Source organism: Amphiprion ocellaris, chromosome 17 (genome assembly GCF_022539595.1).
Source record: "Amphiprion ocellaris isolate individual 3 ecotype Okinawa chromosome 17, ASM2253959v1, whole genome shotgun sequence".
In the NCBI taxonomy this organism is placed as follows: domain Eukaryota; kingdom Metazoa; phylum Chordata; class Actinopteri; family Pomacentridae; genus Amphiprion; species Amphiprion ocellaris.
Genome location: NC_072782.1, coordinates 515872 through 542396, shown reverse-complemented (window position 1 = coordinate 542396; position 26525 = coordinate 515872). Strand labels below are relative to the sequence as shown.

General features: G+C 38.6%; 1 protein-coding gene across 2 annotated transcripts in view; it reads right to left on the bottom strand.

Annotated features, from left to right (window-relative positions):
* The window catches only part of il11ra (interleukin 11 receptor, alpha), a 61563-nt gene that overhangs the window by 24670 nt on the left and 10368 nt on the right, over positions 1-26525 (bottom strand). The gene's annotated exons all lie outside the window — the stretch shown is intronic.

Here is a 26525-nt window from a genome sequence, read left to right as displayed (position 1 = left end):
GAATTATACAGACAAAGACTGAAAAACAAATTTAATGAGGACAACAGGAGGGTTAAGATTCTACAGCAAACACATCTGTGAGTTAATGATGCTCTGAACTAGCAGCAATATCCATTAACATGTTGAAAATTATACCTTTTTAATATAAATGTGTTGTTAAATGAACTGTGAGCATGTTATGTAAGGTATTTATGTAGGATATATATTATATATGTGTATAGAAGTGCACAGATAGTTTTAGAAACCCCTTCACCACTCTGTTGACCCTTTCTGTGGCTTCCTAAAAGCAGCACTCTGAGGTTTACTCCCTCTTCACGCTGTGATTGTTCAGCAGAATGGAGGTGAGGAAGGACACTGGCTTCTAGCTGCTCTTTCTAATTGTCTTTTATCATTTGTTACACAAATATCTGTGACACTTTTAATGTCAACAACAGAGCTAACGCTGTGAACGTCTTCCCGGATAGAGTGAGTCAAACAAAGAGGAACAACTATAAAAGGTCTGAATGTGATGCAGAATAAAACGGGTTTGTAGCCCAAAGTCACTTCTCTTTGAGCTGTAAGTCAGAAGGGTTTCACAAAAATAAGCAGTTTTCCACTGGAAGAACTTCTACGGTGAAGAAGCAATGATACAGAGGAGAGTTTAACCAATCAGCATTAAGGGCTGACTACTCTGGAGGAGGAACTATTTCCTCCCTGAATGAAGGTGAACAGAGATTCAACGACCGACTGTAACACTGATGGATATCACTTTAACCCTCGTGTCGCCCTGCGGGTCAAATTGACCCCTTTCAAAGTTTGAAAATGTGGAAAAATATATATATTTTCCCAGTGAAACTTCTGATGTCCACATTTTAATATTTTTGGGAAATCTTTGAACATTTTCTGGTGGAAAAAAGAAATGTTAAAAATGTTTCTTAAGAATATTCACAGAAAAATCAACCAAAATTCAGCGAATTTCACTGGATTTTGGTTGATTTTTATGTGAATGTTCTTAAAGAAAATATTAGAAATTTTACTGGTATATATGGAATCACTTTAGATAATTGTAGGATTTGTTTGGAAGATTTTCACTCATTTTTTGAAAATATTTACAAGAATTTTCTTGCCAAATTTGGGGGATTTTTTAAAAATAAAACTTTTAAGGGAAACTTTGAAGGAATTATTGGAATTTTTCCTGAAGATTTTGTAAATTTTCATAAATTTGGGGAGTTTGTTTGCTGAATTTTTGGATTTTTTTCACACAGTGAAACAATATTTTTTGGTGCCCGTAAATGAGGACAACAGGAGGGTTAATACTTAATGCAGCGCTTAAGTCAGGTGAATAAATATGTAAAGTTCTGGTGTTGTTCATTAAAACTCTACACTCAAAAATCTTGCTCATGTCTCCAGTGAATGTGAATTTATCTGCAGGCTACTAAAACATGTGAACATCCAGGGTGCAGAAACCTGAGGGAGATCTGCCTGAAGGTTGATGTTTGATCAGCAGGAAGTTAAATCTGTGTTAGTTTGAGCCTTCAGGGGTCCAGGATGAGGGTTGGGTTGGACTTGTTTAAAACTGAACTCAGATCTCTAACTGGATCTGGACGGATCAGACATCATTCCAGCTAAAAAATAAAGATCTTTAATGTTTGTTTTCATCTTCATGGCATTCCTTGGAGGAACAGCAGTACGTTGCTAACGGTAACGGATGATAAAGTCTTCCCTCCTGACTTCAGAGTTAAATGTTTTACACTCAGAACCCAGAAATAATAAAACCTGGAAACATGACAGTGATTGATGGTAGGAGGAGGTTCTACTGAAGAAGAATAGCTTTAGGCAGCTTATTAAAAAAGATTCACATGAAGCAGCACTGGAACTAATTCTAAATCACACACAGTTCATTTTAGTGTTAGTCAGACTGAGCTGGTTTGGTAAAGTACGAATTAGCTCCACTGTGGAGCTAAATGTTGCCGTATCCTGTATGTACTTTATTCAGATCAGAATAAAAGTGGAGGCTTCATTCACTAGAGGACCAGTCAATCACTTATCGTTTCTGAATGGGACGTTTGCAGGTCGTATTTGTAGCATGTTGCCAGGCTAGCCAGTGTTTTTAGTCCTTTTACAGTGAGTCTTTCTGACTTTATCAGCACTGAAAGTGTTTGATTGGCCCAGTTTAACCTGCAGGAGATAGAGAACATGTTTTACTGTCAGGAGACATAAATTTATGACGAGCAGAGAGAAAAGTGGCTGTCACAGATGATAAATTCAGAAAGATAGTCGTACAACTTAACCCAGCCTCCTCCACACACAGGGAAAGCCCTGGGGAAACACACTTATTGGAAATGTGTTAAAACAGTAAATACACTTCCTTAAAGACAGGGAGATTAGATTCAGAGTGATGCATTTCCTGGTCAGGTAGGGTGGCTCGACCCAGACACAGAGAAGAATGAAAGATAATCTGGTGTGTTAAAGCTCTGCTCTGCTAGAAAACATCGTCATATAGATCCTGACATGACCTGAAAGCAGGACAGGAAACTGGAGTTAGCACCAAAAAGAACAAAAGACGTAAAATGTGAAGATCTTAAAGAACTACAGGAAAGGACCATGCTATTAATAAATAGAGGAGGATTCTGCTCCAGACCCGTGAAGCCTGAATGAAAAATGAGTCTGTTGTTTTATTCTAACACTCCTGTTAAATAAACTGAAACATCTGAATACTGAAATCAGACCAGGATATTGGAACAGTTTGAAGTTGGAACATATTGAAGCAGTTTTCAGCTAAAGCAGTGATGTAACACGTCAAAGAAAAAGACAGTTTATGGTGCTTCTAAAACTGTGTATTTCTATGAGCCTATTCATCATTTTAAAGTGTTCGTTGCCACATTTGTACAGAAACCAAATGAGACGTTCTCTGATGGAGTCAGACGAAGCAGAGAGAACTCACTGCTTTCATTTCTACTGAGATTAGATTTCTTTCAATGTCAAACAGAATCACTGACAAAGACAGACGGAGGCTGAGATGGAGGCTGATAGATAACAGAGAAGAACAGGTAAGAAAAGCTGAGTGTTGGATGAGTTCATCTCTTCTTTAACTGTGTTTATTCATTCTCTAGCAGCCCACATTGGACAATAATGATGCTTTCACTGACTCACTGTCATCTATGAAAACACGTTTGTTGGAACAATTTGTCTCTTTTTTTAATATCTGTAATGTTGCACACAAACAGAAAGCTCCATATTTGGTTCAGGGGTTTAGTTTTTACATTATATCATAAATTTAAAAACACTTTATGTTAAATTAACTCATTATACCAGCTGTGTGCGTATTCAAGCAAGAAATAAAATAAAGTAAGCTACATCACAGGGCTGCAAGTAACTACTGGAATAATCTAATAATCCACCAATTATTAAAACTAACGATATGAACAATTATTAAATGGCTCTTATTAGCTATCAGAATTTCAGCATTTAGTTGGTGGTCATGTATCTAATAATAAAGACAGAAAAAGACGATTACAAGTTTTATGACATCATGAATTAATGACTGAAGTTATTATTTTCTGGTCAATCCAGTGTTTCTGTAGGTAGGAAGTAGGAAAGTCTTCCATGCTTTTATATTTATATTTATACTATATATATATCTGTAACAGGTGGAATAGTGAGCTGGAGAACAGATAAAGTGGATTCTAGAGGATCTCTCCACTCACACTAAACCTGCAGCGTCTGATTCTTGGCATCTCTGTTTGTTTAACCCATAAATAAATAAATCCAGCTTTTCATCAAGAGAACTAAGTGTGATGTTTGGTTTAGGAAAGTGCCGTCGCATTTACCAACGTCTAAACCACGGTGACAACGTGTTCGGAAGACAAACAGGAAGCTGAATGATGAAGACATGAAGGTATTAATACGCCGTACAGGGTAATACCAGCTATTGTTTTCTATGGAAACACACACCATGAATCAGTACATGTCAGCTCTTCAGAAAAGCTCATTTACATCACATTTTTGGCCCATCTCAGCTGCCATACCCCTAACTTCTGTTTCTGCAGCTGCATAATTACCTGTAAAATAGATTCATTCATAATATGTGACAAATGTTCATATTTAAATACAGAGATAGAGATCTGTGTGAAGTAGAACTGGACCCGAATATCCGAATACTCGATCGTGACAGTGGTATCCAAATATTTATTTTGAGATCTGAATATTCAGATCGTCCGACGAGGGGACACGTCAGACGAATTAGACGAATACCGAGTCAATGAACCGAGCCAAATATTCAGCTCCTTCCTCCATTTGCCCACTGTATCGGACATTAGGGACAGAACCGAATATTCAGAGTCCAATAAGTCCAATAAGCCCAGAAACCCACTAGAAAACTTGATAGAGGAGAGTCTAACTGTACTTCTGGAGTCTGACTGTACTTCTGGAGTCTGATTGTACTTCTGGAGTCTAACTGTACTTCTGGAGTCTAACTGTACTTCTGGAGTCTGACTGTACTTCTGGAGTCTGATTGTACTTCTGGAGTCTAACTGTACTTCTGGAGTCTAACTGTACTTCTGGAGTCTAACTGTACTTCTGGAGTCTAACTGTACTTCTGGAATCTGATTGTACTTCTGGAGTCTAACTGTAGTTCTGGAGTCTAACTGTACTTCTGGAGTCTAACTGTACTTCTGGAGTCTGACTGTACTTCTGGAGTCTAACTGTACTTCTGGAGTCTGATTGTACTTCTGGAGTCTAACTGTACTTCTGGAGTCTGACTGTACTTCTGGAGTCTGATTGTACTTCTGGAGTCTAACTGTACTTCTGGAGTCTAACTGTACTTCTGGAGTCTAACTGTACTTCTGGAGTCTGATTGTACTTCTGGAGTCTGACTGTACTTCTGGAGTCTGACTGTACTTCTGGAGTCTAACTGTACTTCTGGAGTCTAACTGTACTTCTGGAGTCTAACTGTACTTCTGGAGTCTAACTGTACTTCTGGAGTCTGATTGTACTTCTGGAGTCTGACTGTACTTCTGGAGTCTGACTGTACTTCTGGAGTCTAACTGTACTTCTGGAGTCTAACTGTACTTCTGGAGTCTAACTGTACTTCTGGAGTCTGATTGTACTTCTGGAGTCTGACTGTACTTCTGGAGTCTAACTGTACTTCTGGAGTCTAACTATACTTCTGGAGTCTAACTGTACTTCCACTGGAGTCTGATTGTACTTCTGGAGTCTGACTGTACTTCTGGAGTCTGACTGTACTTCTGGAGTCTAACTGTACTTCTGGAGTCTAACTGTACTTCTGGAGTCTAACTGTACTTCTGGAGTCTAACTGTACTTCTGGAGTCTGATTGTACTTCTGGAGTCTGACTGTACTTCTGGAGTCTAACTGTACTTCTGGAGTCTAACTGTACTTCTGGAGTCTAACTGTACTTCCACTGGAGTCTGATTGTACTTCTGGAGTCTGACTGTACTTCTGGTGTCTAACTGTACTTCTGGAGTCTAACTGTACTTCTGGAGTCTAACTGTACTTCCACTGGAGTCTGATTGTACTTCTGGAGTCTGACTGTACTTCTGGAGTCTCATGATGTAGCAGAGCAGTGTTATATTCACACAGCCAGCTCAGCACATTTAAATTTCCTCCTCCCGTTCATCCCTCTCATGCTTTCTGAAGGATCTTTACTTCGAGGACATTCTGTAACCAGCTGGTTCACCTGTGGAGTCCAGTGTTTAATCAGGTACACACAGTTTAACACATTAGAAACCGTCTTCTGTTTTCTGTGCTTCAAAAAACACATTTTCATGAACTTTAGGAATCATTAACTTGATAAATCTCATGATACTTTTCTTTTTCCAGCCTGTTGCTGACCTTCTCAGACTTTCACTTCCTCTCCTCAGCAGACCTTGGCTAGATTTTCCATCCCTCCAACGCCACAATGTTCAAGGTTCAGTAAACATGTTTATTATATATTTATATGCCGTAGTTTATAACGGCTCGCCTTCTTCCCTTCTCTGCTTTCCTGCACTTACAGGAGATCAGAAGATGCCGGCTGCTTCGTCCTCTACCTCTCTGCTCCTTCTTCACTCCCATCTATTAACGTTTCATTCTATCAGTTCTTATTTTCTGTCTCTTATCTCTACCTCCCCCTCAGAAATAAGACGCCTGTTTTCTCCCTCCTGAATGTTTTCCTGCTCAGCCAGTTTCCAACTCTAAAGCCAAACAGTACAAGGTTCAGCAAACACATTTACACCCAGTTTATAAACCCCCAACACTGAAACAATGCTGAGAGCTGCTGAATAATCTGGCCTCACGTTGACCAGCAGCATGTTCCTGCTGGTGTTCAGAAGCAGCAGGACTCTAATCACACCTCAAACTAACACAGAAGTAAAGTCCTGAACAGCATCAGTTGAATATAAATACATTCAGGTAGTAAATACTGAAGATATCTGCAGCTGATGAGACTAATTCTACACAGTCTGGACATCAGCAGCTTCCAACAGCTGGACTAAGGTGAACAGATAAAGTTTTATATTATAAACCAGTTAAAACCTAAGGAGAGGCGTCTGCTGAGAGGAGACTGGGATTGTTTTAGTCCAGAATATACAGGCTGGGACTACAGCCTGACTGCTGGATGAATAAAGTCACTATTTAGTTCTATTTAATTCATGATTTAGGTGTTCCTTAAATTCTTAAAGTTGCAGACCCTGACTGAACGTAGGCGTCAGTGGGTAAAAGTGATTCACCTGCTCCTTATCATAAAGTTCTAATAATTAATTAAATTAAGAAATGGTTTAAAAACTGCATCTCTAGTCCAACATAAAATTCTTGCAGAATTTTACTTTCCAAATGGTGAGGCGTTTCCTCAGCTGTATCAGTCAGTGTTCCTGAAAACTAACAGCTGAGTTCAGATGAAGTTTCTCAGGTTCCACCACTAAGTCTGAAGTCTTTACAAACAGGTGGACACTGAGGAATCCATCAGTAAATATATCAGCCCTTTCACAGTATTAAGTGACTGTTTCATATGATTTGCATCTCCTCTTGAATTTTTTGGCACGTTGGGGGAAATTCCCAGTTGTTCTTTTGTCAGCTACAGATATGAAAGGTATGAATGTTGGAGCACCAGAACCAGCTGGAGAAGAAAAAATAAATACAAGAACAAGAGAAACCCTTTCTTTCTTCTGTTTTCTGTACATTTTATCTGAATCTTTAAAACTCTGTGAAGCTGTAAAAGATTCCTATGAATGTACATTCGTTTCATTAAAATAACAATGAGAAAACAATAAAAAAAAAGAGTCATATATTAAAATGAAACTAATTCACATGAAGTTCTAATCAGGTACAGTCACGTTTTTCTACTCAAAACTAAAACTTCAGCTGAAACCGGGTATAATCTGAAGCAAACCTGAGTCATTCGGCATCTAAAGCGTTGTTATTTTAACTCGGATGCTGAGAGAAAGACCTGATGAAAGTCCAGTAATCCCAGTAAAAGCTCAGCTAAGCTCCGTCTATCGGTGTGATGCTGGAACTCCCTGCAGCAGGAGCACAACTTCTGGAGCCTCCACAAACCTGACGTTACCACAAACCACTTTCCCTCAGCAGCTGCTGAAGGTCTTTCTGAAGCTAAATGTGAAAAACCACACGTCCATCCAGCGTAAACACGTCCAGAGTGGGATAAGAAGCCTGAAGTCACCTGTCTGTGGTTCTCATTCTGCCTCTAAGAGTCAGGGATGGACTGGATCAAACCATCAGCCCCGGCATTTAAAGCCCCGACCAGAACACAATATTATCTGGTGGATGAATCAAGCACTTATTTATGAATGCAACGACAAAACTGACAGAAAGGTCGGATTTTCAGGACAAAAACTGATAAACATCCTCAGAGAGCTTTACAAACTTGTTGACAAGTTGGAAAAAATGCAATCATGTAACCTGGGAGTTTTATTAGAGTCTGCATGCAATCAATAACTAATGTCAAATCAAATAAATTCAGTAAAAACATTTAGACAACATTTATGAATAAATAACTTGTGATACAACTGTTCATCTGAAAATAAAGTGCAGAACTTGAAGAAATAATGACTGAACAACCTGAACCAACTCATATACATCTTTAACAATACCTGAATCTAAAAAAATGTAAACTGTTGAACACATTTTTTTCCTGTCTTCAATCACTCCCCTGATAACCCTGCTGTTTAACGGGAGAACTGAGCTGCCGGTGTTTTTAATCATGGTCTGAAAGGTGTCAGCGTCGTTCTCAGACACATGTAAAGCTCACTGGTGAGTCTGGAACCAGATTTAGTTTGGATTATGTTCATAGTTGAGAAAGAAACATCAAGGAGCAGCAGGAGATCCTCCAGTTTCAGCAGCCTTTGTCTCCATAGGTTGTGTTGTGTTTCTGTGTGTGTGTGTGTGTGTGTGTGTGTGTGTGTGTGTGTGTGTGTGTAGGTGTGTGTGTGATACCAGCCTATTCTCTGACTCACCCCTCCATCTACTGCACTCTTCCAGCAGTCGTGGATTTTGTCACCAGGACAGACCATCTATCCCCACATGACTGAAGATGCAAAGCTGCAAACGTCCCACATCCAGCAAATATACAATTTGCTCTTGAAACTAAAATTGCTCCACTTTAACCGCAGTGTGATTAAAATAATTGCTGAGATGGGGCATGTAAAAATTCCTGAGTGAAAAACATTCCTTCCTAAGTTTCCAGCGGAGAAAGCCTCCGTATCCTAACTAGAGTCAAACAATAGCTGAATCTAGAAGCACCGGGGGAAGGAAAAGGAGGAACAGGAGTGTGGAGATCAGGCAGAAGGTCTGATGTTAGAAGGACTTCACAGTAGAAGGAGGTAGAAGGAGGTAGAAGGAGGTAGTAGGAGGTAGTAGGAAGTAGAAGGAGATAGTAGGAGGTAGAAGGAGGTAGTAGGAGGTAGAAGGAGGTAGTAGGAGATAGAAGGAGATAGAAGGAGATAATAGGAAGTAGTAGGCGGTAGAAGGAGATAGTAGGAGGTAGAAGGAGGTAGAAGGAGGTAGAAGGAGGTAGTAGGAGATAGAAGGAGATAGAAGGAGATAGTAGGAAGTAGTAGGAGCTAGAAGGAGATAGAAGGAGGTAGAAGGAGGTAGAAGGAGATAGTAGGAGGTAGAAGGAGGTAGTAGGAGGTAGAAGGAGGTGTGCACGCTGACGATGAGTAATCCAGTCCTAAAGGCTCTGTTAGCCGAACTCACTGTGGAGGAACAATCCCACACCGTGACTCACTGTGGCATGCCACTGCACATTCAGCTGGCTTTACAAGACAAGAAACAAGACCGAGAGACGGAATAAAGACACAGAGAGAAGGAATAAAGACAGAGAGAGACGGAATAAAGACACAGAGAGAAGGAATAAAGACAGAGAGAGACGGAATAAAGACACAGAGAGAAGGAATAAAGACAGAGAGAGATGGAATAAAGACACAGAGAGAAGGAATAAAGACAGAGAGAGACGGAATAAAGACACAGAGAGAAGGAATAAAGACAGAGAGAGATGGAATAAAGACACAGAGGGAATAAAGACAGAGAGAGATGGAATAAAGACACAGAGAGAAGGAATAAAGATAGAGAGAGACGGAATAAAGACACAGAGAGAAGGAATAAAGACAGAGAGAGACGGAATAAAGACACAGAGAGAAGGAATAAAGACAGAGAGAGACGGAATAAAGACACAGAGAGAAGGAATAAAGACAGAGAGAGATGGAATAAAGACACAGAGAGAAGGAATAAAGACAGAGAGAGATGGAATAAAGACACAGAGAGAAGGAATAAAGACAGAGAGAGACGGAATAAAGACACAGAGAGAAGGAATAAAGTAAGAGAGAGATGGAATAAAGACACAGAGGGAATAAAGACAGAGAGAGATGGAATAAAGACACAGAGAGAAGGAATAAAGATAGAGAGAGACGGAATAAAGACACAGAGAGAAGGAATAAAGACAGAGAGAGACGGAATAAAGACACAGAGAGAAGGAATAAAGACAGAGAGAGACGGAATAAAGACACAGAGAGAAGGAATAAAGATAGAGAGAGACAGAATAAAGACACAGAGAGAAGGAATAAAGACAGAGAGAGATGGAATAAAGACACAGAGGGAATAAAGACACAGAGGGAATAAAGACACAGAGAGGGAATAAAGACAGAGAGAGAAGGAATAAAGACAGAGAGAAAAGGAATAAAGACAGAGGACGGAGAAAAAAACTCGGGGCTGTAATGAAGAGATGGAAGAAAAGGCGATGCTGAGTGTTGGATGAACAGAAACAAGCTGACAAACATTTCTGTAGTCAGATTAAAGTGTTTCTGGTCACATTAGTTTTTCCAAACATTTACAGCAGTTGACAGTTTATCAGAGTGGAGACAGAACCAGTGAAGATTCTTATTATTCCAGGATGTCCTGATCATGAGCTCCTTACAGTCTGTGGCTTTAATTAAAGATTAACGAGGACTGATGGTCATTTAGTCTGCTGCTGCACTATTCCTCATCCACATAAGTGTGTGTATTAGTGTGTGTCACTGTCACATAAGTGTGTGTGTGTGTGTGTGTGTGTGTGTGTGTGTGTGTGTGTGTGTGTGTGTGTGTGTGTGTGTGTGTGTGTGTGTGTGTGTGTGTGTGTGTGTCTAAGCCAGTGGAACCAGTGAGGACAGAAGATAAGGTTTGTCTAGAGCTCCTTGTGCAGATTGTGAGTCTATTTTAGTCCTCAGCAGCAGTAAAACACCTCCACAACTACAATGTCAACAAACTGTTGAAAATTAGTGAAAAACCACTTTAAAAATGCTGAAAATTAGACGCTGCGTATAGGTTTTTATCTGTGATTTAATAGCTATTCTATTCTAAAATCTCCAAACCATGAGCCCTATTAATCATCTGGCACTGATGCTAGCAGATGGAAACAGATCAACCATGTTGTCAGTCTCTCTATATCTTTCCATCTCTGTCAGCCTGATTCCTAGTTGATGTTGAGCACCAAAGTCTGTTTAATAATTTCAGCTGTCAGAAGGTTAAACACTTGAGAAACGAAGATGTCAGTAAGATATATATCTGTAGAATAATGGCTTTATTCACTGAGTAGCAGCAGGTGTCCACATTTAACAGCGGCTTCTTTCTCTTCAGGTAACATTCAGTGGAAGAACCAAGCATGGAGATGAGATGTTCTACCAGCTGTCAGGAGGCTAAGATCAGTAACCCTGCAGGATTATCTGACCTACTGTCCAGCTGAGGGGAAACTGAGGCCTTCTGGTTGGTTAGATTATAATATCTGGCACTCTGGAAACCAACTGGCTCTCCACCAGATTTAATCTTTTATTTCTCCCAGATTCTTGCCTTGGTTTGTCCAGGATGGTTGGGAACACGCTGAGTCAGACTCAGATTGATCCTAGAAGCAGCTAATGAGAGGAGGAAAACTACGGAAACAGTAAAGACATATAGAGGGAGAGATATCCAGAAAAAAGCAGGCAGAATAAAGGTTCAGTCAGGTTTGCGTTAGATGACGGTGCATTTGAGATAAGGAAGAATGTGAAGTGGAAAAAGCAGAGGTCATGTTCCTGGGAGGGATAAAGAAAAGGTGATAAGAAAAGAGAAAGACACACAGGATGGAAGGCAGGAAGGAAAAATGTTTGGTTAATCCGACAGCGATCATCTCAGATCTGGCACTGATTCAGTGTTTCTGTGGTTTCTTATAATAATAATATGTTAATACAGCGGTGCTGTTCTGGAGACTACAGAGGAGTAATGCAGAACTACAGGCCTGAATTTCTGCAAATACAGAACAAAGACGTAAAGTTGGATTTGTGCAAAGACTCCGACCGTTTACAGCATGGTTAACCATCGTGTCGTCCTGCAGGTCAAAACTGACCCGTTTGAAAATGTGGGAAAAAATACATTTTTCACAGTGAAACTTCTGATGTCCACATTTTCAACATTTTTGGGAAATCTTTGAACATTTTTTGGTGGAAACAAAGAAATGTTAAAAATGTGTCTTAAGAACATTCACAAAAAAAAATCATCCAAAATCCAGCGAATTTCACTGGTTTTCACTTTTGATTTTATGTGAATGTTCTTCAAGAACAGGATTTTTTGGAAGATTTTTACAAATTTTTTGAAAATATTTACAAGAATTTTCTTGCCACACTTGGGGGATTTTTTTAAAAATAAAACTTTTAAGGAAATATTGGAATTTTCTTCCTGAAGGTTTTGCAAATTTTCAGAAATTTGGGGATTTTTTTTGCTGAATTTTTGTATTTTTTCCAGACAAGGAAACAATATTTTTTGGTGCCTGTAAATGAGGACAACAGGAGGGTTAATGGACAATAGATAGCCCTAAATAAATACATTCAACCACGGCTGACACTGAAAACACAGAGCGGACCTACAGACTAAACGGCCACAGCCATCCAGCACTCCGATTAATTCCAGCTCCTGCCCAGGCCTAAACACACAACCAGTAATGGCTGCCATGTGTGCACAGAGATAGCACCTAGCCAGGCCACAGAGTGTGTGTGTGTGTGTGTGTGGGTGTGTGTGTGTGTGTGTGGGTGTGTGTGTGTGTGTGTGTGTGTGTGTGTGTGTGTGGGTGTGTGTGTGTGTGTGTGTGTGTGTGTGTGTGTGTGTGTGTGTGTGTGAGTGTTAGAAGTCAGAGAGACAGAAACTGGGAATAGTAAATGTGGAACAGCTCAGTTTGTTACCGAAAGGAGAATTTTCCATTATTAGTCCTTTCAAAAAGTAGAAATATTACTCTGTGTGTTTGGCACAAATATCACAAACCTGTACTATTCTGTGTGTGTGTGTGTGTGTGTGTGTGTGTGTGTGTGGCAGCAGCAGCAGTATCTTGGCCTCAGCTCTACAACGCTGGAATTTCCTCCAGCACAGCCGCCAGGGCGAGATGGCTACCATATGCCAGCTATTCACACACACACACACACACACACACACACACACACACACACACACACACACACACACACACACACACACACACACACACACACACACACACACACACACACACACACACACACACACACACACACACACACACACACACCGTTAGCGATGGTTGTAGTGCACGTTAGTAACAGGTTACAGATAAAACACTCTAAACCACACAGCATCAAAAGAAAATGAACGTTATTTATACACACCTCCAACCAGTAAAGCTCTGGTTTTACAGTAAATAATCTGTGGTTTAACACAAACAAAAGCATTTAAAGACTCAAAAGTGATCAACTAAAATATAAATTCTCACCAAATATGTGTTTCTATTTCTGCTTTTCAAATAGTCTTTAGGGGAACTCTATCAGCACTGTAGTGGATATCAGTCACCAGTCATTCATTGTGTCTTTACCAAACAACTGCTCAGTTATATAAGAAAAGGAAGTGGTAGTTTACATCCAGCTCTCAGTAGTAATCCTTCTGTGAGCATTCTAAGAACTGGAGAACAACCAGAACAACTTGTAGTTTTACTAGAGCCTTTAATTTTAATGTGTAAGATAAGAAAAGATAACTGATCAGCTAATCTCTAGGAAATTCATTAGCAGTAAAGCTGATAAATGGTTAACTATTTCAGTCATGTACCAAGAAAATATTCTAAACATTTGCCATTTTCAGCTTCTCAGATATGACGATATGGTTTTTATCATGTTATCTCACATGGAACAAATCTGAAGATAAAATAGATAGAACAAATAAAATGGTGACTCTATGAAACTGTACAGACATTTTTTTAAGTAGATAATAGTCAAAACCAACATTTGAATAACGTCAGATCTCTTTTTTAGTGTAACCTGTATCCCAACCTATCAGACTAACTAATATTTTAAATCAAATTTACAGAGAATCCACTATATAGTGAAACATGTTTGTCTGTATGAGCCTTTATATTGTTGAAGAAACAAGGAAATTAGGAGATCTGATTGGCTAACTGTTTACTAAATAATGATGTTTAATGTTCACAGCGGTACGTAGGACGTCAGATGAATGGCTACTTCCTGCTTCCTCTGAGAGAAATGTGCTGACATCTGATGGTTATTCCTGACTGGAGGATTAATGATGATGGAGAGGTACACTAAAACTGAGCAGCTTAACTCCAACCACAGACATCCATCAGTGTCTCCAGAAAGGTGTGAGGTGTTTGTATCACAGCGCTGAGGAGGGATGAGAAAGAAGAGCCACAGTAAACACCACCATGTGCTAACGCTAACCACAGCCAGGGCTTCGACCTCCACCTCCTGTACGAAAGAGATGGTGGTTCTGAAAAGATCTAAAGAAGCTCAGAGGTTCAGTCACACCGCTAACCTCAGAGGATCTCCTGTGCTGATAGAAACATGTTAGCTGGCAGAGAAAACTAGCTGTCAAAGGAGTCACACTGCTAATGTAAAACTAGAACAAAATAAAATAGATGGTGGTGCTGAAAAAGATCTGAAGAAACTCAGAGGGTTCAAGATTCAAGATACTACTACGCATACTGACCAAGAACAGGTTCTATGAAAAGACAACTACTTATGAGGATTTTGATGCCACAGATGCAACAATACCACGTTTTACATCATCAAGGAACTTTAAATGTTGTTCTTAAAGCATCCAGAGGAGCTGCAGCATCAGAAGAAGAACACCAGAGCTGTCCATGAACTCCACCAACACTATCAGTGCAGTTTCTGTGTAATCAGGTGAAACAAAACCCATCAAAAAACACACAAAGTCCCGCTGATGACCCACTTCAGTCACCAAGAGGGTTTCATAAAAGGTATGGAGCTCTACAGATTACAGAACAAGGCCTGATTACCAGGACTGATGTCATCTCTGACCTAAACAGAGCGTTTTTATCCAACCAGCTTCATAAAGTCTGCATTTAAAATCACTTATATAAACCAAGACGTTCTGTTCCAGCGTAGTGGAGCTCAAGCTCTCCTGAGAGAACCCAACGACCACAAACAGAGCGGCCAAGCAGATGTTGTCCAGTGGAACCTCATCGCTGCCAACAGCCGCCATGGCAAACCTTCTCTAAGGGCGTAACAAGACACAGAAGTCATTGTTGAACGAGGACCGCAGAGCAAACGATCACTACAGTCTGCAGAACAATATTCTACATAGTTACAGGTACAGTGGCTGTGGAACCATCACTGCTGTTTAGAAATATTAAAGTTTATCTGAGTGACGGGATTGTCACACAACAGAACAGTGTTGGATCTTTACTGCAAACAACCAGAAACCATCTCCCGTTCTTTCACTACGGTTCAGTTAATTAGGAATAAAAACATCAACCAGACCAGCTCCATTAGTTTACACTCTCTGGTTTTCTTGTAAATGTAAAGTGAGCCTAAATAAACCAAATAGAAAAAGGTGGCAGAGGAAAGTTTTCCATTAAAAACTGAAGCGCAGATGTGATCTCACCACTCAACATGTTTGGCTGTGTTTAACAGCGCTGAACTGTTTGGACCACGGTCAACTGGAGTCAGCTGGCAGCACCAGAATATTACCGTAAACCACAGCATTTTATAACCACGGTTTGGAAAATTCCACAGCGATAGTGTCCTGGTTCAGACTCCCACACATCTGTATTCATACCTAAAGATCTGCTGAAGCATCCAACTCTCTGACCAATCACACATCTTCACAGTATTACATTTATATGAGCTCCGGTATTGAGAGTCTAAATCAGGAGAGTCAAACTCATCTTAGTCCAGGTTCCACATTCAGTCCAGTTTGATCTCCAGTGGACTGGACCAGTAAAACCACAGCATAAGAACCTATAAATAACCACAACTCCTATTTTTTTTCCTTTGTTTTAGTGCAAAAATGGTATGTTCTAAAAATGTTCACATTTAAGGAATTATCTTTTTACTAAACACTATGAACAACCTGAGATTTCTGAAGGAAAAAAAAGAAAAATTTCAAAAATATTGTGCCTCAGTTTATTATTTCCACATTACAACTTCCAGATCACAGAGTGTCTACAAAGGAAGACAACATTTAGACATCTGGAACTGAATGATTTAGTATTTTACCATATGATCAAAATGACAACAGTCAGAAAAAAAAAGACAAACAACAACAAAAACAAGACAAAATATTACAAAAAAATGACACAAAATGACAAAACGAGCCAAAAAACAATAAATAAAGCAAAACATAAAATGATAAAAAATAACAGAAAAAACTCTAGCAAGACAAAAAGGAAACACAAAACAACAACAACATGACACAAATGACAAAAAATGGACAAACAACAAAAAACAGAAAAGAGAGTACACAAATGACAAAAAGGAAACACAAAATGACAAAAACAAGAGACAAACATCAAAAGTCAGACACAAACGACAAAAACCCCCAAAACAAGACAAAATATTTTTAAAAATGAGACACAAAGGAACAATGAACAATCTAGTATTTTACTTTATGATCCAAACAACTTGTCATGGTCTAGAAATTATTTTAAATTTATAGTTTTACTAATTTACAATCTGCAGTTAATGTCTTCTCTGGAATTTTTACACTTTGAGGGCTGGATTGGACCCTCTGGAGGACAGCTTTTAGGCCACGGGCCACATGTTGGACACCCCTGGTCTAGTTTATGCTTTTAGGTTCAGTCTCTGAAACGTACCAGAACAGTTGGATTGAGCGTCGCTGGTAGCCAGAGGAAGATGATGGTCCAACAAACATCTGCTCTGTATGAACCAATGACAGGCTCTTTAAACATACACCCACCTACCCACCCACATCTGCTCTGCGTTACACAACAAAGCCTCACACACTGACAGACACAGCCACAGGCGTATACACAACTCTGCTGCTTGATCAATTACTAGCTCTGCTTAGCCAATCATTCATCAGGAACAGCAACAGAAAGGACATATACAGCATTAGACAGAAACCAAAGCATGGAGGAGGAGGAGGACACGCTGAACACATAGTTTAACTACAGTCCTGATATTCTGGAGTAACAATGCAGAGATGTGATTGTGAGGTTCTGTTTGGACCAAACAAACTGCTTCATTCTAACCACAGATACATCAGTTAATGTGTCATCCGATGAAAAACATGTTATATCACACACAGAAACATGCACACACAACACTAGCATGGATGTGCTGCTGCTGCTGCAGAAGAAGATGATGATGATGATGATGACGGTGGTATGAAGCTCAGTCCAAGTCTATAACCAGGAGGTTGGTTCTCCAGCAGCTCTGCCACTCTGATGATCGGCTGAGTTTCTGCATGTGTGTTTGTGTGTGTGTGTGTGGAAGGGGATGGGATATCTATGCTGTGTGTGTGTGTGTGTGTGTGTGTGTGTGTGTGTGTGTGTGTGTGTGTGTGTGTGTGTGTGTGTGCGTCCACGTACGTTTGACTGGCGCCATTCCTCTGCTGGGAGCAATTATAAAGACATGAAGCAGATAGTTGCAGATCGCTGCTTTATGCAACGCTGAGAAACACACGAACAGACGAACAGAAATAAGAGTGAAGGACTGCTTGTACTTCAGAAGATCTTCATTTGTCCAACGTGACACGATGCCATTACAACGAGAACAGCGGTTTTCTGAGGCTGTACTTAAAGACGAGGCACCACGGTCTAAAAACCCACATTTTTAAAGCCGGTTTAAGAAACTTTATGTACACTAGGAGTAGTAATGGAATAGTGCTGTAACTGTGCGTGTCAAATAAAAGTAGTTTTACTCTGAAATATACCGGAGTAGAGGTGTAAATTTCAAATTTGTTCCTCAAATCCTGGAACACTTTAGAAGCTTAAAAAGGACTAGTATCACTGGAGAATAAATAAATATTAATTAAGAACACATGACACCCTCCTTAAAACTTAAACTGGTGGGAAGCTGTGAATAAATGAAGTTATTCTCTAACAGAGGAGAAAATAAATGACTACGTTTAAATATTGTGTGTTCTTATCCGGTTACTTCGTGTTAGCCACAGGTACGCAGAGTTAAAGGCTGTTAGAGAGCAGAGCTTAGGTCATAATGAATGGTCAGTAAATTCTCCAAATACTACCGCTGGCTGCTTCAAACACCACAATGTCTAGTTTTATATCTCCATGTTAAATGTGAGTGGGTGTGGAGTAATGAAAGTAAAGTAAAATAACGATATATACATTTATCTGTAGCTGATTACCATCTGAATGGACTCAGTTACATAGAAATCTACTAAGGTGTTCATTATATATTTTGTCATAAGGTTTTCCTGCTGGTGTAACTCTCGTCTAACTTCCTCCACACCTCATTTTATCCAGCTGTAGATTTCCCAGATGAGGGAAAGTTTAATTTCTCTTATGTTTACATCCGTAGAGATAAAAACAACAGAATCTAATAATATAAATCCTCTAAATCATGAATGCTTGAACGTCATGTCACATAAACTCCTCCTCCATCTATTTATAGATTAATATTTGTCCAAAGGCAGTCACATTCAGTTTTAAGTTGTGTTTAATGTTTTTTCGCATAAAAATATTGTCTTTTCGCTGACTGACTCCTTTTGATAATAATAATAATAATAATAATAATAATAATAATAATAATAATAATAATAATAATAATAATAATAATAATAAATAAGTTTGAGGTTGATTTAGTTTAACAGGAGATAAAAAAGCAGCATAAATGTGAGGAAGCGGTGTTTCCTGAAGGCAGCGTGTCGGGTGTGAGTGTGTTTATGTGTGTTTGACTTTCACCAACAGATGACCTTTACTCAGAGGGAAACATGGGAACATGGACACGCAACCCACACAAACATGTTAGCGCGCACGCGCGCACACACACACACACACACACACACACACACACACACACACACATAGCATAGATATCCCATCCCCTTCCACACACACACACTCAGCAGTGAGTCACGCTGCTGGGAACTCCATGCTTTCTCCATTACTACAGCCTGACTGTTCTAACACGCTGAAGGAGGCAGGTAGAGTTTAGAGTGGAACACAACGGAGATAAACTCTAGGACAAACTCCTTCAGCAGTGACTGAGTGAAAGAAAAGATGAACTAATAGTAAAAGAGGAGAAATCACCTCATGGTTGTTCTACAATACACCAGAGATCCAGAGAGTTTAACTTCCAGTCAGAGTAAAAGCCCTGCCTTCTCATTTACTACTGTCTGACTGTCTGCTCAAAAATGCTGCTGGAAAACAGACAAAGAGAGAAACGGCATAGAGGGAGATACAGAATAATCTGAATGCAATCCACATTTTTATCTAATTAATGTCAGTCCTGTTCGTCCTAACTCAGAAGAGTCAAACTCATCTTAGTCCAGGTTCCACATTCATCCCAATGTGATCTCCAATGGACCGGACCAGTAAAACCACAGCATAATAACCTATAAATAACCACAACTCCTAATGGCTCCTTTGGTTTAGTGCAAAAAAGTCTATTCTGAAAATGTTCACATTTAAGAAATTGTCTTTTTATTTAACATCATGAACAAACTGAAATTTATGAAGGAAAATAAATTCCATTTCATCAACATTCATCCTCAGTTTATCATTTCCACATTACAACTTCCAGATCACAGAGTGTCTACAAAGGAACACAACATTTAGTCATCTGGAACTGAACCATAGAGGATTTTATTTTATGATCGAGACGACAAAAAAAGACCAAAAAAAGACAAAAAATAGCAAAAACAAGACAAAATATCAGAAAGATGGAACATAAAACGACAAGTGAGAAACAAAATGACAAAAAATGAGACAAATGACACGAAACAAAAAAAGAGAAAAAATATGACAAAAAAGTTACAAAAAATGCACAAATGACAAAAACAAGACAAAAAATGACAAAAGCAAGAAACAAAATGACAATAAAGTAGAGAAACAACACAAGCGAGACAAAAAATTAAATGACAAAAACATGAGACAAACAACAAAAGTCTGACAAAAAAGACGAAAAACAACAAAAACAAAACAAAATGTGACAAAAATGAGACACAAACTGACAAAAATAGCAATGAACAATCTAGTATTTTACTTCATGATCAACTTGTCATGGTCTAGAAATTATCTAAAATGTACAGTTTTACTAATTTATAATCTGCAGTTAATTGTAATCTGTAATGTTTTACACTAAAGTCGTCCCGTGGGCCGAAATGGACCGTCTGCGGGACAGTTTTGGTCCATGAGCCACATGTTTGACACCCTGACACTGAACACAACACCCAGGGAACGTACACATGATTCATAACTACATGTAAAGACTGTAAACAGGGCAGTGATCTGGTTTATAGATCTGGAGATAGCTGACATTAACATACAGAAACACAGCTAGACTTTTAGATGAATAAAACTCAGCTCTGATTGAATCACACCCTATCTGATTAAAGATAAAATACATTCTGAAGGTTCCATAGATGGGCAAACAAAACAGCAGCATCATTTACTTTGACTTATTCTGGAAAACGACCAGAACAACGAGGTTTAAAGCAGCAGTGGAGGCAAAAATAAATGAAAAACAAACTAACGAGGACGTGGCACCAACAAGAAGCAGCTCAAAAACACGAGGAAAACTGAAAAACACCCAAAAAACACATATCATATAAAAGTAATGACCAGGAGAAGGAATTCTGTCTATCAGCCCTTTTAGTGCAGGCTGAGCTGTTCAGTTTAACACCACGGTAGAACACATGGTTTCACTTTTCAGTTCTGTAAATGAAAACATAAAGTCTAAGCAGGACGAGCTTGCATCATCCGACCACAGGGAGTAATTTACCATTACAGTGATTTACATTTTGTAAATCATATTCTAGTTGGATTGCTGATGTTTAATTCACTGCAGATGGAATGAGAAGCAAGACAGAAAAGCAAAGAAAAGAAAAGAAATGGAAAGAAAAGAAGTGGAAAACAAGGAGCAAGAAAGACAGAAAAGAGAAACCCTGTTTAAAGCACAGACACCTGTCTCTGAAAATGTGTTAACAAGAGGACAAAGTCTCGATCATGTGTCCAACATGAGGCCCATGGGCCAAAAGTGGTCCTCCAGAGGGTCCAATCCGGTCCTCAAAGTGGAAAAATTCCAGAGAAGACATTAACTGCAGATTGTAAATTAGTAAAACTATAAATTTAAAATAATTTCTAGACCATGACAAGTTGTTCTGATCAGAAACTAAAATACTAGATTGTTTTCATGTTCTTTTGTCGTCTTGTGTCTCATTTTTGTAATATTTTGTCTTATACAGTATTTTGTATTCTGTCTGACTTTTGTCATTTGTCTCATGTTTTTGTCGTTTTGCTTCTCGTTTTTGTCATGTTGTTTCTCATTGTTGTACTATTTTGTCTTGTTTTTGTTGTTTTTTTTTGTCCTTTATTGTCGTTTGTCCCATGTTCTTGTTTTGTTTCTCATTTTTGTAATATTTTTTTGTTTTTGTCGTTTTGTGTTTTTTTTGTCTCGCTTGTGTTGTTTGTCTACTTTTTTGTCATTTTTTGTCTCATTTTTGTCATTTGTGTAATTTTTTGTCTCGTTTTCGTCATTTTGTGTGGTTTTTTTGTCTCACTTGTCCATTTTTTTGTCGCTTTGTAACTTTTTGGTCTAATTTTTTGCCTCTGTTTTGTTTTGTGTCGTTTGTCTCATTTTTTGCTGTGTAGTGTCTCGTTTTTGTTGTGTAGCATCTCGTTTTTGTTGTTTTGCATCTAATTTTTTGTAATATTTTGCAGTATTTTTGTTGTTTTTTGTCTTTTTTGTCATTTCGATCATAAAATAAAATCCTCTATGGTTCAGTTCCAGATGACTAAATGTTGTGTTCCTTTGTAGACACTGTGATCTGGAAGTTGTAATGTGGAAATGATAAACTGAGGATGAATGTTGATGAAACTGAATTGATTTTCCTTCATAAATTTCAGGTTGTTCATCATGTTTAGTAAAAAGATAATTCCTTAAATGTGAACATTTTCAGAAAGCACTTTTTTGCACTAAACCAAAGGAACCATTAGGAGTTGTGGTTATTTATAGGTTATTATGCTGTGGTTTTACTGGTCCGGCCCACTGGAGATCAAGATATAAGATGAGTTTGACACTCCTGGTCTAGACAATGAGCTGGAAAATATCAGTCACTAAACCCGTACAGTCACAGGTGGATTAGTTCAATTAGCAGCTGGATTACTGGGCTTCTTCTACATGTCACACCTCATGACCTTGTTTTCTGGATTGTTGTTGCAGACGGTTGGAAAACAGCATTACACGGGCGAGTAGCTGTGGGTGATCTTCTATCATCCCCTACATCAGCTGTACACCACCATTAAAACCTGAAAACAGCAGTTCTGTGGCTTTCATACAGAAGCTGAATCTAAACTCTCAGATCGGATCAGGCAGTAAAGCAAACAGCCCCCATACACCCAATATAGAGTCAGAAAACACACAGGGAGGAACGTGGAAGATCTACAGGACAACTATTCAGTCCTTCTGTACGATCATCTGCAGTAAAACGCCACCAGACAGCAGAGAACTAACACCAGCTAAGTAGGTTTTAATTGGCCTGCAGGAAAACAAAAATCAACGGCCTCATTACTCTCTGAATGATTTACTGGAAGCAGGATGTAACACAAACTCCAACAAAGTGTCTTTCAGGATAAATGAGCAGCAAATAAAGAGAGGAGGCCTTCATCCGACCGCCAGGCTCTAACAGACCTGGATCTCCAGCAGCAGACTGTTAGCTTCAGATAGCAGCTCAGATACCGACTGATTTACAACATGCCACCATCGTTGGGTTTCAGTTTGTTGATTCTGAGATGCTGTGTTTGTGTGTACGTGTCTCATGTATGTGAGCATCTATCCAGAGATCCAGAGACAGATTAGAAAGCCTGTTTAGGATCAAAGCAGGAGGCAGAAGGAGGGACGTTTGTAGAGATCTGGTCTCTACGTGACCACGCTGCTGTCAGATGTTAGTATAATCCCAGGACCGTCACCTCCTCCACAACCAGCAGATTAATACAACATAAGGGTCAATATGGGGGACTTTTTATAACATAGTCGACATTTCTGTCTGTCTGTTTTCAGGCCTAAAATAACCAAACACCACATGGCATTTTTAGAGAAACATTCTTCTAAATAATATATGTACAATGTAAAGTTCTTTCTAAAGATACTGTAGGAAACCTGTTGACTACTTTCTATTAAATAAGTCAGAAAACCTTGCAGTCTGGCCAGTCGGTTCTTCAGGAGGAAATGACATCATGTGGAGCAGGTCATGTGATCTGGAATTAACACACTTCCTGGAGAGGTGTTTTTGGAATGGGAACTTGGAGGAAAGGCATTTCTCAATGAGACACAAAATTATCATAAAAAGAGACAAAACAACCACAAACAGACTGATAATGACCAAATATGACTACAGAGAGACACAAACTGACGAAGAAACACAAAATGACCAAAAAAAGGCTCAAAAAGTCACAAAATGACCACAGAAAAACATAAAATGACTCAGTGAGCCAGATTATCATATAAAGACACAAAATGACCACAAAACACCTAAAATTACTACAAACAAACTAAAAAACAGCCACAAAGGGGCAAAAAATGACCACAAAAATGTACAAAATGGCCACAAAAAGGCCTAAAAGGCACACAAAATGGACTGAAAATGACCATAAAAGAAATAAAATGAGCACAGACACACAAAACAACCACAAAGAGAAAAAACATGACTACAAAAACGCACAAAATGACAAAAAAATGACACAAAATGACCACAGAAAAACACAAAATGACTCAGTGAGACAGATAATAAATAAAACACAATTACACAATCAGATAAAGACACAAAATGACAAGAGCAGAGGTGGGTAGAGGATCCAAAAATTGTACCCAAGAGTAACGTTACTTCAAAATAATATCACTCAAGTAGAAGAAAAAAGTAGTCATTCAAAAAAATCACTCAAGTAAGAGTAAAAAAGTACTTGGTGAAAAGACTACTCAAGTACTGAGTAACTGTTTGATTGTAATGTCCGATTTATTTTTTAGAAATGATGTGATCAGACAGACAAAAATGTAAAATAATGTGTTTTTTGTTAAAGATGTACATGTTCTGTAAGTTGAGGTGTAGTTTTTGATATTCTGACAGTCTAATAAGTACACAAATGGAAAATGATAGAAGCTGGTCTGCAGTTTGGCTTTTTTCCACCATTTTATTGAGATTTTCTTTACCTAGATGAACTTCAGACACACACCTGTCCTCATGTCGCTGCTATCCCACACTGTATGTTATCTAACATGTTATCTACTGATGTTGACCCAGGGAAAAGCCTCTGTTTGAAAACCATTTAACTGAACAGAGTCCATATGGTCCTCAGACATCCTCACTTAATGCACAGAGGCATGTTCCTCCCTACCAACGTCATCAAATATAACACCACCACATGTATTTTCACTATTTTCTGTGCTAAGGTTTTGGTTGTAATGCAGATATCTTTGGTACAGTTCACTAGAATGACTGTTTAATCCTTTAAATAGTAGAATCCTTAAAGTATAGTGTGTTAAAACCTGCTTCCTTCTCCTCTCCTGCCTTCAGAGACAGTCAAATAATAGAAATGAGGAAGATGAAACGTGATAAGCAGCATATTTTCATGCTCTCCTATCACCTGATGGTCATCTACAAACAACCTCAGGATGCTGAACGCCAGGTGTTTGGCAGAATAAATCTAAGGAACATTTATCACATCTATCTACTCCACATTCTAAGATATGTTCAGTCTTTCTTGCCAACCAATTTTTGGAAGTGGATTGTTTTTTAAATCCACTGACGTCAGCATCGCCTGCTTGACTCACTGCAATCAACCTGAACACAGACTATAAAACCGTCTTCAAAAGAACCTTTAGTTTGCCAGAAAAGTTCCATCAAACTGCAGTCAGCAGTCGATTCCATATTCAGCTAACTCTGATGGACCGGACAGGAAAGTGAGTCCAAACTTAGACATGATTCAGACCCAGAGGAATTAAGATTTAGAACTGCTCACCTGCTTTTAATAAAGACTCATTAGACTAGTAGGTGATAGACAAACAATACCTGAGTTTAGCCTTTCTGCACTGACTGAAGAATAAACATCCCAGAATATCCAACAATTTAAAATGATTTTAAAAACTGCTAATAGGCTATTTTAAATTATCTTAAAAATGCACACAGCTAACTTTGTTTCTTAACCCTCCTGTTGTCCTCATTTACGGGCACCAAAAGATATTATTTCTTTCTCTGAAAAAAATCCATAAATTCAGCAAAAAAAAATTCCCAATTCATAAAAATTTGCAAAGTCTTCAGGAAGAAAATTTCAAAAATTCCTTAAAAGTTTCCCTTAAAAGTTTTTTTTTAATTCCCCAAATTTGTCAAAAAAATTAAAATAAAAAAATTGTAAATATTTTCAAAAAATGAACAAAAATCTTCCAAAAAATCCTAAAAATATCTAAAGTGATTCCATATATATCAGAAAAACTTTTAATATTTTCTTTAAGAACATTCACATAAAAATCAACCAAAATCCAGTGAAATTTACTGGATTTTGGTTGATTTTTTTGTGAATGTTCTTAAGAAACATTTTTAACATTTCTTTTTTTCCAGCAAAAAATGTTCAAAGATTTCCCAAAAATGTTGAAAATGTGGACATCAGAAGTTTCACTGTGAAAATGTAGTTTTTTCCACATTGTCAAACTTTAAAACGGGTTAATTTGACCCACAGGTCGACACGAGGGTTAAGTAGACAAATAAATTAAAATACAGCTACAGTACATGATTGTCTAACATCTGTGGCCATAACAGGACTGATTTACATCTGATATTAACATTAATTTCTCATTAAAATGCACTGACATAGTTGTTATAAAACCAGTCTTCTTTACAGTGACCTCCTTCCTCTTTTCCATGGATCAGATCGGGATCATTTGATTGCAGATGATATAACGCCTTATCAGAGCTCAGTCTTACAACACATGTTTAAAATGCACATGCTGATATTGTTATCATCACATATGAGCCATACCTCACGCCCAACTGATAAAACTCCTTCTGATTCCATTCTGACACTGAAAGCTGGTTGGGTTTTACAAAATAAAGCAATAAAACTACAAGATAACAGCCGTCATTCAATCCTGCACTGATAAGAAGGAAATAACAGCTAACTACTTTCTAAAAATGGGACACCATCAGCTGCAGTCCTAGAAATATAGCTGGAGTATCTACGCTTCGCTCTCATTGGCTGCTGTCACCTGCCTGCCAGATCAGATATGATCCTCATGCTCCATAACACACATTTATCCTGCTTTAAGATGCTAACACTCCATGAAGACAACAAACCTGCACCAGCACAGAGGGAGGGAACGCCAGGAGAGCAGAAATAAAACTATAAAATGGACAGGTAACGGGAAAGTCGGACAGGTAGAGGAAGACAAAAACAAAACTGAAAGGAGGACAAGAAACAGAGAGATGTTTGTTAAACCCTGGAGTAGACCCAAACTTATTTTCTTCCCAGGAGACAGTTTGTCCACATCTGTAGCGATGGCCTCCTAATTTAAACTGACACGTCTATCAATTATGGACGACAGACGAGTAAAAATAGTCG